This window comes from Pelmatolapia mariae, linkage group LG16_19 (assembly GCF_036321145.2).
Source record: "Pelmatolapia mariae isolate MD_Pm_ZW linkage group LG16_19, Pm_UMD_F_2, whole genome shotgun sequence".
NCBI lineage: Eukaryota > Metazoa > Chordata > Actinopteri > Cichliformes > Cichlidae > Pelmatolapia > Pelmatolapia mariae.
Window position 1 is genome coordinate 31,579,128 of NC_086241.1, and position 13,866 is coordinate 31,592,993.

Here is a 13,866-nt window from a genome sequence, read left to right on the forward strand (position 1 = left end):
CAATCCAAGCAGTGGGTAAGACTGTTCACGAAGCAATTAATTTCCTCATATTCTTGCCTTTTTTTCATCCCCCAGGGGAAACAATTAATGGCATCATCATGATCTTGACTCTGACCTCCTACAGCAGACTGCACTTTGCAGAACATCTGGCAAAACATCCCCAGAATAAGAATGTGTTCGATTGAAGGCAAAAAGTCATTTATCACTTGTCCACATTTCATCACAATGAAACGCTGAGGTCAGTTGAGTTGAGAAATTTCACTAAAACCACCAATGTGAAACCTCATGGTTTCCTCTAACTAAACGATTATGTTGTGTGTTTGTTTGTTGCAACCTATGAGTGTTTTGACTTTAAACTAGTGTAAAGTACACTAATCAACAGAACAACTTCTAATGTTATAACTTGCATATTACTTTTCTCAGTTTATATATATATTCTAACTTATTGGAAGTTACGTGTCTACGTACGTGTCTACACGTGTCACACTACAACCTGGGTTTGCCACTTATCTGTACTTTAATTTTAATAACTGTACAGTACTCTGTCTTGGTAATTATTGTCCATGATGTAAATATGTAAAAATTGTGTGTGTTTCTGTTCTATGTCCTGTGTCCTGTTCTGTTTGTATATGTGTTTTTTTGCTGCTGTTACAACCAAATTTCCCCTTGTGGGACAATTAAAGGATTATTCTGTTCTATTCTATAAGCAGATTGGTGGGTAACTGTTGAGCAATGGACTGCATTTCAGGTATTTTCTGGGGCCACATTTATGTTTGGTTAGAGTAAACCACTGAAACTACATGGTTAAGACTGGAAAAGAACATGGTTTTGCTTTAAATTCATCCTTTGCGATGTGATGGGTACATTAATTATTCACTGAATACATCAATTACCATGAGTGTTTGTACTAAATTTGATGGAGACCCTTCCAGTCTTTTCCATCTGGATCAAAGTGGTGGGCCAGCTGACACAGAGACTTTTGGCATTTCCCCAAACTGCATGGCTACCAAGGCAAAAAAAAAAAAAAAAATAGTTCCTATAATAGCTTTTACAGTCCAAAGGTTATGTCATCACACTTGGTTGATCAAAGGAAAACAGATGGGCATTATTACTTATTAAATTCCTGCAGAGCTATTTTGAGATTATCTTTGTCGCTTGTTGTTTCAGTTTCAGCATGTAGTCCAGCCCATCTGTGCCATTTATGGAGCAAAAAGCAGCAAATTCAGCCAGAGCCTGTCTCCGCCTCTCCTCAATCTGTCAGTCAGCAAACGTGCTCTCCCATCAGTGAACAGTACTCATGGCTCTCATTTGTCAAACCAGCTGTGGAGCTGGTGTGTGACTTCAGGAGGATTGGAGTCAAACACATGTGTCCCTCAAAGAGACAGAGCTACGTGCACAAACTCTACTTTTCAATGCAATACAGTTCATTGAAATGATTTAAAAGCAGTGACTTTTTTTTTATTCTTTTAATGTGGTGAAACACATTTTCTAAATATATCTTCCCATCATCAAAACATTATTTTTCTGAGACACTGTTTAAGTTCATATGTCTGAATACACTCAGATTTCTGCCTTAAAAAACCACAGCATTTTGGGGGGGGGTTGCATGTGTGTGATTTGGCTGAATTTAACCTTATGTTCTTGGTGCAATGATCGTCTAAGTCTAGAATATTAAAGCTCTTGATTGCCTCTCATGCTGGATATTTAATGGTGTAAAATATCTGTTTTCTACGAAGTCCTTTCTATGTTTCAGTGCAGGTTTCTTTCTCAGCTTATAAGAAGACTGAGACAATTCCTGTCTGCATTCTTTCAGTGAACAATACCTGTGAGAGGGGGTTGAAAAGTGGACATGCCAGTGAATGGAAATAACCCACTCACTGGTGTTACTCCATGAAATCCAGCCTCAGGAACTCTGTTGAGTTTCTTTTTTAAAAGAAACATTCTTTTAAAAGTCACATTTATGGGAACATTATATTATTCGTTAATGTTATAACATCACTGACCAAGAAATGATTTGTTGCAGCATTTTTCCATTACCAACAATAAACATCCATTGTAATTGAGCAGCAATTATTCATTATACTGTTCAGCCTACTGTGCATTTACCTCTGAATGCACTACTTTTAAAAAGTTTCAGTGTATTACAGATCCTCCCTTACATAAACAGTACTACGCTGGTTAATTTTTCTTGGCTTTAGCTAAAAGCTAGGAGTTGCAGGCAGATTTGCAGCTTACTGTATATTTACATTTAACTATGCTGACTTTACCTCACTGCACAGTGAGCTACATTGTTAGCATCTTTGGAGAAACAACACGATGGCTCATTTGTCTCAGACCTACAGTTTTAGCACAAAGCTATTTGTTGCAGCACTGGCATCATTCTCCTGCTTAGTATTCTCTTGCTTCACCAACTCCATGCCATCAGACTTGCACATTCTTCTTTGAAAATATGTTTTAAAAAAATGCAATTACTTACCCAATCCAAAAGCCTTCACCTCTGGCATCTTCCTTGCTGACCTTGCATGCTCAATGGCGACAGTAGAATTGGATGCATTTGACTATATAGGATGTAGGGCAGCAGAAACACTGAAAATCTTCACACTACATTTAAAATATATATATATTTTTTTTACAGCAGCAGGTACAACTAAGGTTTAGTGTCTAGGCTCTGCCCTGATTACTCTCCGACACTGCTGAGTGGAGCACATTCCAAAGTAACGTGTTCCTGTCATTGCAGTTACATTTTCAATAACATGTATTATATTCAGTAATTACATTACAGTTACAAATATGTTGTTACTTGCGTTACAAAGGTTCTTCTGTTATCTCCTGGATGGTGGAGGAATGGCTATAGCATGCTGTAATTGTCTGATCCAGGGTAGACTGGCTTCTTTCCTCTTAATGGGGTATTCGGTGGTTCCTTCACTGCCTTTGCCTTCACTGCTTTCCTGTGTTCTAGTACAATTGTAAACATGACAGTGATCCAGGGCAGCACTGGCATATGACTGAGAAATTTTGGAGCTCAAATAGAGTACAAAATTGGGAAGGTGTGTCCAGTATAAAGTACAGAAAGTTTTGTTTGGCCAATAATTTCTGTGTTGTAACAATGTTTCTTGGCAATAAATCTCATACATTTGGAAAGCATGCTCATTTCCCCTTAAATTGTGCCACATTTGTAGGAAAATGCATTTATGGGTTGAACAGCAGAGTTGAAAATGTGGGTTGCACCTCTGAAAAACTTGCCCAATCTCCTCTGCAGCCCTTAGAGAACGGAAACTCTGTGCAGCCCGTTCTGGGTTTCCTGGGACCAGAACCATGTCAGCCATGTTATCCTGCAAAAAGCTATCCAAACCTGTTTGAAAACTACAGGCGTTAACACGGCTCATAAGCCTCATCTGGAACAATAGAGATATTTTATTTAAAAATAAATCACTTTTCCTGGAAACTTGGGTCCAAAATGGGATCCCATTGGTGGCTCAGCTGGTTAATAAAGAGGGACAACTACTAACTTACAATGAATTTCTTGCACTATATAATTTTCCAGTCAGTGTTTGAGAATTCTCAGTGGTGCTTGGTGCCATACCCTCAGGTACTTTAATGTTATATAAAAACACTGACAGCTCAATATATACCTCAGTCACTCTCTCTGATCCAGCTGAGTCAGCAGTGGGAAAAATCTGCTTTTCACAGGAACTTGGTAACAGCAATAAGAGAATACGTAATTTATTCCAAGAAGATATCATCTCTCTCCCATATATAACATCTTACTGGAACCGTTATGTTCCAGATATCAACTGGACGACAGTCTGGATGATCCCCCATAAACATCTGATTGTAAATAAGGTGAAGGAAGTTTCATTTAAAATTCTTCATAAATGTTACCCAGCCAGTTACTACATGGTAAAATTTAAAAGAGACATAAATACTAATTGCACTCTCTGTGGGGATCATCCAGAAACTGTGACACATCTTTTTTGGTACTGTTCTTCTACACAGAGATTCTGAAAGGAATTTAGCAGGTTTGTTATTGTCCATATTTTAAGGTAGTTTTCTTTACAATGGGGAAATGTTTTATTTTGTTTCTTTAAGTTCTCAAAAAAGAATGATAAATGTTTTTATAATAAATTTGTTAATACTTTTAGCTACATTTTTTATCCATAAATGTAAATTTACTAATAAAACACCGTATTTCTGTCATTTTTTTAAGGATGTGGAATTGTACATACAATCAATATCAGACTCCACCAACAAAAAGGCTCTCAAACAATATATATATATGTGAATTTTTGCGTGTATTAATTTAATCTTTTTTTTCACCCCTGGTTTTGTGTGTTCATGTTCTGTTCTTTTGTATACTTCATCTGTCTGGCCAATAAAGTTCATTTTTAAAAAAAAGAAAAAAAACATGGCCCATAACAGATGCATTGGCTCGCCTGAGATATGCAAGGAACTAAAAAGGAAGAGGAAGGTAGAGAGAGTTTGGGAAGAACATGGAAGTGACCTGTGACTGGTGTTTCAATGGGATTTGAGTCCCTTTCCACGAAAGGAAGTAATTATCATCAGCAATTATATCTTGAGTTTTCCTGCTTTGAACTAGCATCACTAGCTTCAGATTCTGTTAAGAATAACTAACTTGCTAAATTCTTGAAAATGAAGGAATTGCATTACAGGATGTAGTAAGCAGTGCACTACTTTGTGATGTGTTCTACCAAGCATTGTTCAAAAATCCTGCCATTTAAGCTTGATCACAAACAAAGGTCCTGTGGGAACAGCTAAACTGGATCCACCACACATCAATTAGAATCGTTCTTTAGCAACTTCAACTTTCATGATGAGCTGTTTAGATAAATGTGGAACAAAATTACTTTCCCATCGTATGTATTGTCAGTCCCAAGGGTGTACAAGAGCTGGCTATGCCTACTATTAAATGTATTGTGTAGATTGGCACATAATACTTGAGTGCTTGCACATCTATATCAGGTCTTGCTCAGTTTCAATCCCAGATGATGTGAAAATGAAACTGCTTCATGCAGTCATTTGTGTAATTGTGTGAGAAAGTTATGCAGTCTGTGTTGAAGAGACTTGGTGCTCAATGGAACAGTGACTGTAGCACTTGCACCCCTGTTGTCTCTGTGAAATGTCAACATTATTACAGCACAGACTGTCTGCCTCTCTACTCCACAATGGGGCTGTTGGATACATGACAAAGCGTTCAAAGTATGGGACACTTGGGAAAGCTTAGCTCGGCTCTGTTTTGGAATTTTTGTGTTTTTTGCAGACTATTTGAAGCTTTGTTCTGAACTCTTAATGCAGCATCTAATATAAACCAGACTGCATATTTATTTATCATGTTATAATTACACCCAGTTTGTCTGTGATCATGTTCAAAATGTGCTTGCAAAGAGAGACACATGAGACCAGTGTGAAATAATGTTTTAAGCCCTTAGCTTGGAAATATGCAACTGACAATGATTATTCAATTATACACACTTTTCATCTGTCCCTCCTCTTTTTGTTTTCTCATACTCAGATCTTGCATAAGGATCTAATATTATCCTTTGAAAGCTTGTTAATGGACCCATGCAGAAGCATCTAGTGTGGTCTCTAACACTTTACAGACTTGAATGAAATGATCAAAGGCCAAGATAAAAATGTTTTCAGATTAGTTTTTTATTTTTTCCATGCAACCAGTTAGAGTTGTTGGCAGAATCCGTCCTTTATTTATCCTATGAAGTCCTGTGAAAAACTAAGTACACTCCATGATTCAGTAGCCTGTAGAACCAGCTTTAGCACCAAGTAATAGATATGTCTTTATCAGCCTCTCACATTGTTGTGAAGGAATTTGGTCCACTCTTCTTGGCAGAATTGATATAATTGGAGAGTGATATATGTTGGAGGGTTTTCAAGCATCAACTTGCCTGTTTAGGATCTCATCAAAGCAACTCAACTAGATGACAGTCCGGACTTTGACCAGGCCACCGCAAAACTTTCATTTATTTATTTATTTTTTTTAGCCATTTATAGGAGGACTGGCTGGTGTGTTTCAGATCATTGTCCAACTGCATAAACTAAGTGTGCTTCAAGTCAAATCGAGTTAAGTGGCTTTATTGTCATTCCAACCATGTGCAGTGGTGTAGTACACAGTGAGGCGAGACAACGTTCCCCCAAGACCATGGTGGTACATATAACATAACAGATAATCAACACAGGACTACATAAAGTGCAGAAATTGCAAAAAAAAAACAAAAACAAAGACAGTGCAACACCAGACAGAACAGAACGATACAGACACGAGACAGTGCAGACGCAACAGTGCAAGAGAAATGTGCAGAGACTGAACACTGCGAAAAGTGCTTGATGTAGTGACGTGTATGAAGGTGTGTGTGTGTGTGTGTGTGTGTGTGTGTGTGTGTGTGTGTGTGTGTGTGTGTGTGTGTGTGTGTGTGTGTGTGTGTGTGTGCGCGCGCGCGCGCGTGTGTGTGTGTGTGTGTGTGTGTCCAGTCACTGAGTGTTCAGGAGTCTGACGGCTTGGGTAAAAAAAACCGCTGCATCCGCAGCGAAATGATGGTCAGACATTCTCCTTCAGGATCTTCTGGTAGAGAACAGAATTCATGGTTCCATTAATCACGCCAAATCCTCCATGTCCAGACCATCACACTATCACCACCATGTTTGACTGTTGTTGTTATGTTTATGAAAAGCTCTGTTATGTTTTTACTAAATGTAACAGTACTCAAATCATCTAAAAAGTTCAAATTTTTATTTTGTCATTCCACAGAGTGTTTTCCCAAAAGTCTTGGGGATCATCAAAATGTTTCTTGGCAAATGTGAGATGAGCCTTTGTGTTCTTGAATCATGAACACTGACCTTAAACGAGGAAAGTGAGGCCTGCAGTTTTTAAGATGTTGTTCTGGGACCTTTGGTGACCTCCTGGATGAGTCCTTGATGTGGTCTTGGAGAAATTTTGATAGGCTGGCCACTACTGAGAAGGTTCCATCACCTTTCCAAGTAAATAGTAAACAGTACTTATACTTGCTTTTTAATCAATCTGAGCACTCAAGGCACTTTTATTACAAGTTTCATTCATACACACATTCAGTACAGCAGCATCAAACACACCCAGAAAAAAGAAGCCAACAAAATATTTGCCATTTGTCCCCTTTATAATCAATTTTACCTGCCCTGGCTGTATAACATTACTACCCAGCAAGGTTATTATAGCATTTTCTTTTCTTCAGCATTAAAATAGTTGAAATGATTATGAGCACACTAAATAAAATAGAACCATAGTGATACACACCATGTTCCTTTTGCTCATTGCTGCCAGTGTCAAAGTTAAGAAAAAAATACCAGGATCCACAGTACAGCTACAGTGTGCTACTTGCTAAACATTTAGTTTTGGATGTTGACCTCTTTAAGGCCATGATGTGGGTGTGTGTTCAAAAGTGTGCATGTTTGTACAGGTGCGTCTGCATTTCTCTGTTTCGAGCTGATGATAGGGCCCCGGCTAGTTTAGGTCTGCCTGTGATCTGATCTTTTATGAGATCCTCAACCTAGTATTAGGGTTCTATTCATCCAACTCCAGACATGAGCGATGTTTTGGTGCCCAGTGGTCATCTAAGCTGCTAGCCTCAGGGGGAACTGGCACAAGGAGACACCGACTGGGGCGGGCGAAGACACTAAAGAAATTTTGCCTTGAGCAAACATTTTCGTCCTTAATCCTCCCCAAAGTAAACTTGACCACCAGATTTGCCAAGGCCCCAGGACACTGTCATCCAGACATGATGTTAATACCTCTCTCTAGTTCCTCAGACAATGAGTTCTAACTGGATATGTTTCTTCAAAATAAATTTCGAACTTATTTTAGCGGAAGAAGTTGATGGCTCTTAATTCCCCCTGTATTGAATGCAGGTATAAAGAGTTTGCATTTCCATTCTAACTGTTTCATACTGTCTTTGAAGGTACTTGTAATGGAAAACAGATTCACCTACAATAGCAATAGTTTGTTTCAGCTCAGGTTTTTACAATCTGGATCTCTGATGTGCAGAATGGTCTATAACCATTGCTATAACCAGGGATCAAGTTCTCCACATACCGCAGATGGAGATAAAGAGAAGAGATTTGACTTTTCATGTTAGTAAGTCTTGTACCAAGCTGTCACAGAAGATCAGAAATGGAAAATGAGACATAGTTTTCTTTCTCTCTCTTTTTTTTTACATTAGATGTATAAGTATGCAAAAATGTACAAATAATCTCTGTGAGCACAAAGGCTTAATTTCAGACTGTTTTTTATGCTTTTGGGTTTGATTATATATTACCTTATATTACAAGGTATAAGATATGAAAAGAAATATATACTTATATGGTCATCTCAGACACAAAGTTCTGGTTGTGAGCACCACAGCCCCATCTGCTGTCCAGGTGTTTTGTTTATGAGGGGCAGCCAATCAGATGAACCCTGGCCTTAAAGCAGAGGAGTGAAAGTGGCTTGTTTCAGACAATAGATAAACTGATGTTTTGCACAAAGGCCAAAATAAAATAAATAGGGACTACTTTAAAACTGTGAATTATGGAAATAAACTCTCTAGCACTCTATCCTGTCCTGTCATCATTAAAACATGACCATATATGCTTTATTACCAATAATCTAGAGATCATCTAAGAAAATACAAATTACTTAAACATGAATAAAGTGTGCATGTGTGTGTATTCCATATAAGCTGCAAATATGATTGTACATGATTGTGAACTCTTGCATGTCCTATATGTGATTGTACAGGTACAGTTTATGCATGAAAGCTTAAATGTCTGGATCTGTAGCTGATGAGGCATTTGGAAATATTTGTACCAGTAGCTGTGCATGAAGGCAATGTTATTCTAAAGCCTGACTGTGGAATGCACTATTCAAACATTATAGACTTACCCACACAGAGGACTATGTTCCCTTCGCATGCAGATTAAAATCATTGAGGTGCCACCTCAGTAGTAAACATAATATTCTCTATTCATGTTAAAATATATTGCTTGCTCTACCCTGTACAGTATTTTAAAGCAGAAAGAGTGCCAGATCGGGTTTATCTACGGGCACACTACATAGAAAAAAGTACTAGTTTACTACAGGAGCCTCACAGCCATGCAAAACCATGTCATGAAGCTCTCAGTGAACAGTTTTTTTTACTGATGATCAAGCCAGCAGAGGTTTGGAAATCTGTACTTATTGAGTTAGCAGAGTGTTGTTGACTTGTATGCACTGGGTTATCCTGGTCTAACTTTACATGGTCTGACACTTTGTGGCTGAGTTGCTGTGATTCCCTAACATGTTAATTACAGTTAATTTTGTAATATCTAGGAGGGAAGAAATCTCACCAACCAGTTTGTTGCAATGGTGGCATTACATCCCCACACTGAAATTCAGCAACTTCTCTAAATCACTTGCAAAGATTTGTAAAGGGAGACTGCGTGACTAGGTGCTTGATTTTTTACATCTGTGGCAAAGGGACTGAAAAAAAACCCTGAATTCAGAGATTAAGAAGTGTAGCCCAATAATTTTATCTATATAACTCATTTCACAAATGTGCATGACCATACATTTTTGTGCACTGTAATATTACTGCCAAAGACATGTCTACCACTTATCCACCTCAACATAAGGGAGCTGCTGAGATTTGTTGTAAAATTCTTTGAAATGTTCCATCTCATCACCTCTTTGGCTTCCGGTGGGACTGAGCTTAGCTCTGTGTATTGTCTTTAGAAATCTAGCAAGTTTTTAATTCAGAATCTGTTTGGATTTTCCCTGCTGTTAGGGAAGAATAGGGCTGCTTCTGCTAAGTTTTTGTTTGTGAATTCGAGCATTGCTCAGCTCTGGAGCTAATAAACTTGTGATTTGTAGTGTACAACTACTCTGTCCAGGGAGTAGGACAAGTGGAGCAGTCAAACAGCATATGTCAAAGAAGTGTTATTGTATTGTACGTTCCTTCAAAGTAGGTTTTGGTGTATTCATTTAGTGAGTTACTTCTAAAAAAGTGCTTTACATATTTTATCTTTCAGACTGTCTGTGTTGTTAGCCTAGTTGAACTCTTGAATTCTTTAGGACTTTGATTGTTTTTTAGCTAAATGTGTTCAGAATTGAGAATCTAGTATTTTTCAACATTGCTGTCAGTATACATCCTATAAATTTGAGGCTATATCAGTGTCCTTTTAGGAAGTTGGTTTCAAGTCATTAAAAGATTCTAAAGCAAGTCTAATGTACTATAATTGCTGCCAAATTAACAGCTGCCTGACATGCATCTAAGAAAAAAATGTATATAATCCAAAATCCTTCAGCCTCAGGCCACAATGAGTTTAGAGGTATGTGGAGGAGTTAGTGGAAATTAAAGTATGCTTACTGATAGTGGGCATTGTTGAGGAAAAAGGAGGTATTATTGGACTTTTAAAGTACGTGGGTTTCTTTTCTGCTTTTACAGTCATGACATGGAGCTTGCCAAAAAATTCTCAGAGTAAAAGCCAGTTACTGCTTCCAACACATGGCTTACTCCTTCATTTTTTTCTTCATCTCACAAGAAGCTTATAGTGCGTTTGACATGCGGCTTAAACTGTTAGCTTGGCGTTTCTCAGGCCGATAGCTGTGCCCTCAGCCACGTCAGCTCAGGGAGGCTTTTCCCCTGCCAGGCTGACCATGACCTGTAGTTTTAATATCTCTGCTCTGACTAAAAATCTGTTATTCAAACTGACGCATTCTTGGTTTCGGTCCTGGTTTGGACAGGGAGAGAGAGGCTGAGAGCTTCCTCCTTATAAATTGTACAGTAAATCTGTGATCTACTGTTGTATTCTCTGACAAAGTGTGCCCCTTTTTTTAAGCTAATTGTTGTTGTGGACATCACTGATTTAATTCTGATTCTCCCACTGCTCACCCCCCATCTGGTAGCAGCAGATGGTTGCTCCACCCTTACCCTGGTTCTCCAGGAGATTTCTTCCCATTACAAGGGAGTTTTTCTTTCCCACTGTTGCTTACTCATAGGTTGGAATTTGTGGAAATGAAAGTATACTTACTAATAGTGGTCATTAGAGAATAAGGAGATTGCTGGCCTTCACAGTACAGTGGATTCATTATCTTTTTCGTTTCTTCCCACTGTGTCTGTTCATAATACGTTGTCTGATTGTTGCATGATTAGGAGCTGTGTAACATGTGATCAGTCAGAAATGAGTGTATGGAGGTTTCTTCCTGTTAAAGCAGAGTTTTTCCTCCCCACTGTTGCCAGTCTCTGTATTACTGTAGGGTCTTTTGTTTGCCTTAATGCATCTATTGCTGTGATTTGCAACTATGTAAAATTGAATTAATTTGATGACTTTGACGACTGCAAAGATTGTCTTTTGTGTTACAACATGTGACCTTGTAGTCATATTTACAATAATAAACATGAAGTTAAGGTTTTTATATTGTTCATGACTAAAACAGAAAGCCACTATTTGTCTAAAATGAGGAGAAATTATTCTAGGTGTATGAAAATTGCTGCCTCTCAAGTCCAACATTTCATCAACCAAGAACCCCAACCTCTCTCTATACTGATTTTTATGGGTCCATAACAATATAACCAGACATCCTCCTTTCCATTGAGTGTGCTTTCTGTTGCCACTGAAGGTTGCACACAACTATGGAACGTAATAGGCTGCTTGCAGTAACCTTGTTATGGAACAATAAAAATGTATCTCTGTGTTAAGAAATGTAAAGATTTAAATGCTTACAGTTTTAACGTACGTTTTCTAGACCTTGAAATACCAACATGATAACACAGTTTTGCACTCTGTAATCTCTGCAGTCACAAGTCAGGCACGTGACTGATTCCAGGTTACCTTTACTGATATTATTCAAGCACTGGAGTTAGTGGGAACAAAGTGTGATGTTGAAAATGAAAATTGTTGGCAATACTGAATAAAGTAAACACAATTAAATGAGGAAACCAATAAAAAGTTCTTTATGTTTTAAAGAGGCTCATACTGTAATTTATCCAAACAATGTGGAATTATTAGATGAAACTTGGGGAGAAAGACATTTCCTCCTGAGTAAGAATGATCCAAGTCTAAACAATCTTTGAGGCTTAACACATTTGCAGTCTTATTAAAGATGCCTATAAACCGTGATTGACCTTACAATCCAAGAAAAACATCCGGTGTCCAGCCTGGATCTCTTTACTGTGCAACATAGTCAGATTTTCATAATCATCCTCATCTGTGGCCTATTATAGCTGCTATTTCCTTCCACAAGGCATGGGACATCTATTTTGATATGTGTTTGGATTTAGAAATGTTGTGTATGCATGTGTCTATGGCTTAGTGGCTTGTATTCAAGGTTAGCAGCCCCATTACTCCTCCAAGAGTGAAGTCTGTAAGTCATTATCCAGTCTGTGTGGCAATATAACTAACAAGACTCCTGAGTGCAGATACAACTCATATAGCTCATTTCCACATATTTCATACAGTACAATAGTATAGTTAATATCATCATCACCTACAGATGCAGTTTAGCTTGTTTTGTGTAAATGAACCTCTATTTTTTGTTTGTTTGTTCCATGTTTATATTCTTCTTTCTTTGCTCCTTCCTGGTTCTATCCACGGCCACAATGATTTAATTTCCACACAGAAATGCTTAAAATTCCAACATATTTCAACATGAGAATAAAAAACTACTTCAGCAGTGAATGACAAAGGGAAATTTCAGTTTGTAACCCAAATGGCAGATCGAACAAAAGCAACTGAATATGATGCAAATGCCTTCCTCTTTCTTCTGGGATCCCCTTGTCAGTGAGCCCAAGCTCTCTTCACACATTCCCAGTGTATCACTGCACTGAAGCCATTAGCATAGCAATAACAGAAACTTCACATGGAAATAATTTGGGATACAGTGTGGTCTCAGCGTATTGCTCCCGCACCCAGGATGAATCAGGCAACATTCTTTCCCTCGTCTTCATATAAAACTAATGCGATGCAGGAATGTGCTTTGACCCGCTGAGTTTGGGTTTGGAGCTCATTGCAACTGGCTCTTTAATTTATCTGTATTGCAAGCGGCATCAGCGCCAGTTTCCTACTGCTTGCAATTTAACAGCATTGTGTTGTCAAATATGATAAATATCATGTATTTGATGAGCTCATTTTTTCTTAAACCCCGAGGTCTAAGTCATCATTGGCAATGAATCCAACCCTAACCCCTGACCCCCTCATTTTTAGTTCATTTTATTTAATTAATTAATTATTTATTTAATCAAGAGAAGCAAATATGGGAGAAATGTATCTTCACTCTCAAAAGTCCTGCAGCCCTAAATTTTAGCTGGATAATTGTGGATAAGGACAAAACTGACTGTTTTGAATTTTTTTTTTTTTTAATAGATTCTCTGCCCACGTAACAAAATGTTTTTTGCACTGTTTGCCTTTGTCAACAAACCTGCTCAATTTGCCTTTCATGCAGAAATCCTCTAGTTTTCTCATGTTTGTAAGCTTGCAGTTATTTCAGTTTTTAACAGCAGTTAGTCTTTTTGGTGTTTTCACTAGAGATACTATAGCTCTATTTTCCATTAGTTTTGTAGGTTGAAACTTCTGTTTGAAAATCAGTTTAGTTTCAGCTGCTTTACAGAATAAACAGACTGGCTCTTATATAGCACTTTTCCTTTCCACTTCTGCACTCTTTACAATATACCTCATTCACACACACATTCATACAAACACTTTTTCAGTGCCTAAGCTTTTTCTCCAACAGCTACACTGCAGTGAAGACAACAGGGCAGATGACCAGCTCCATCTCCTGAGCCAGAGCCCCCGATTATGAGTGCATTTGTTTATTTCAATTTATGATTTGTATTTGTTTTGGTGATGTTT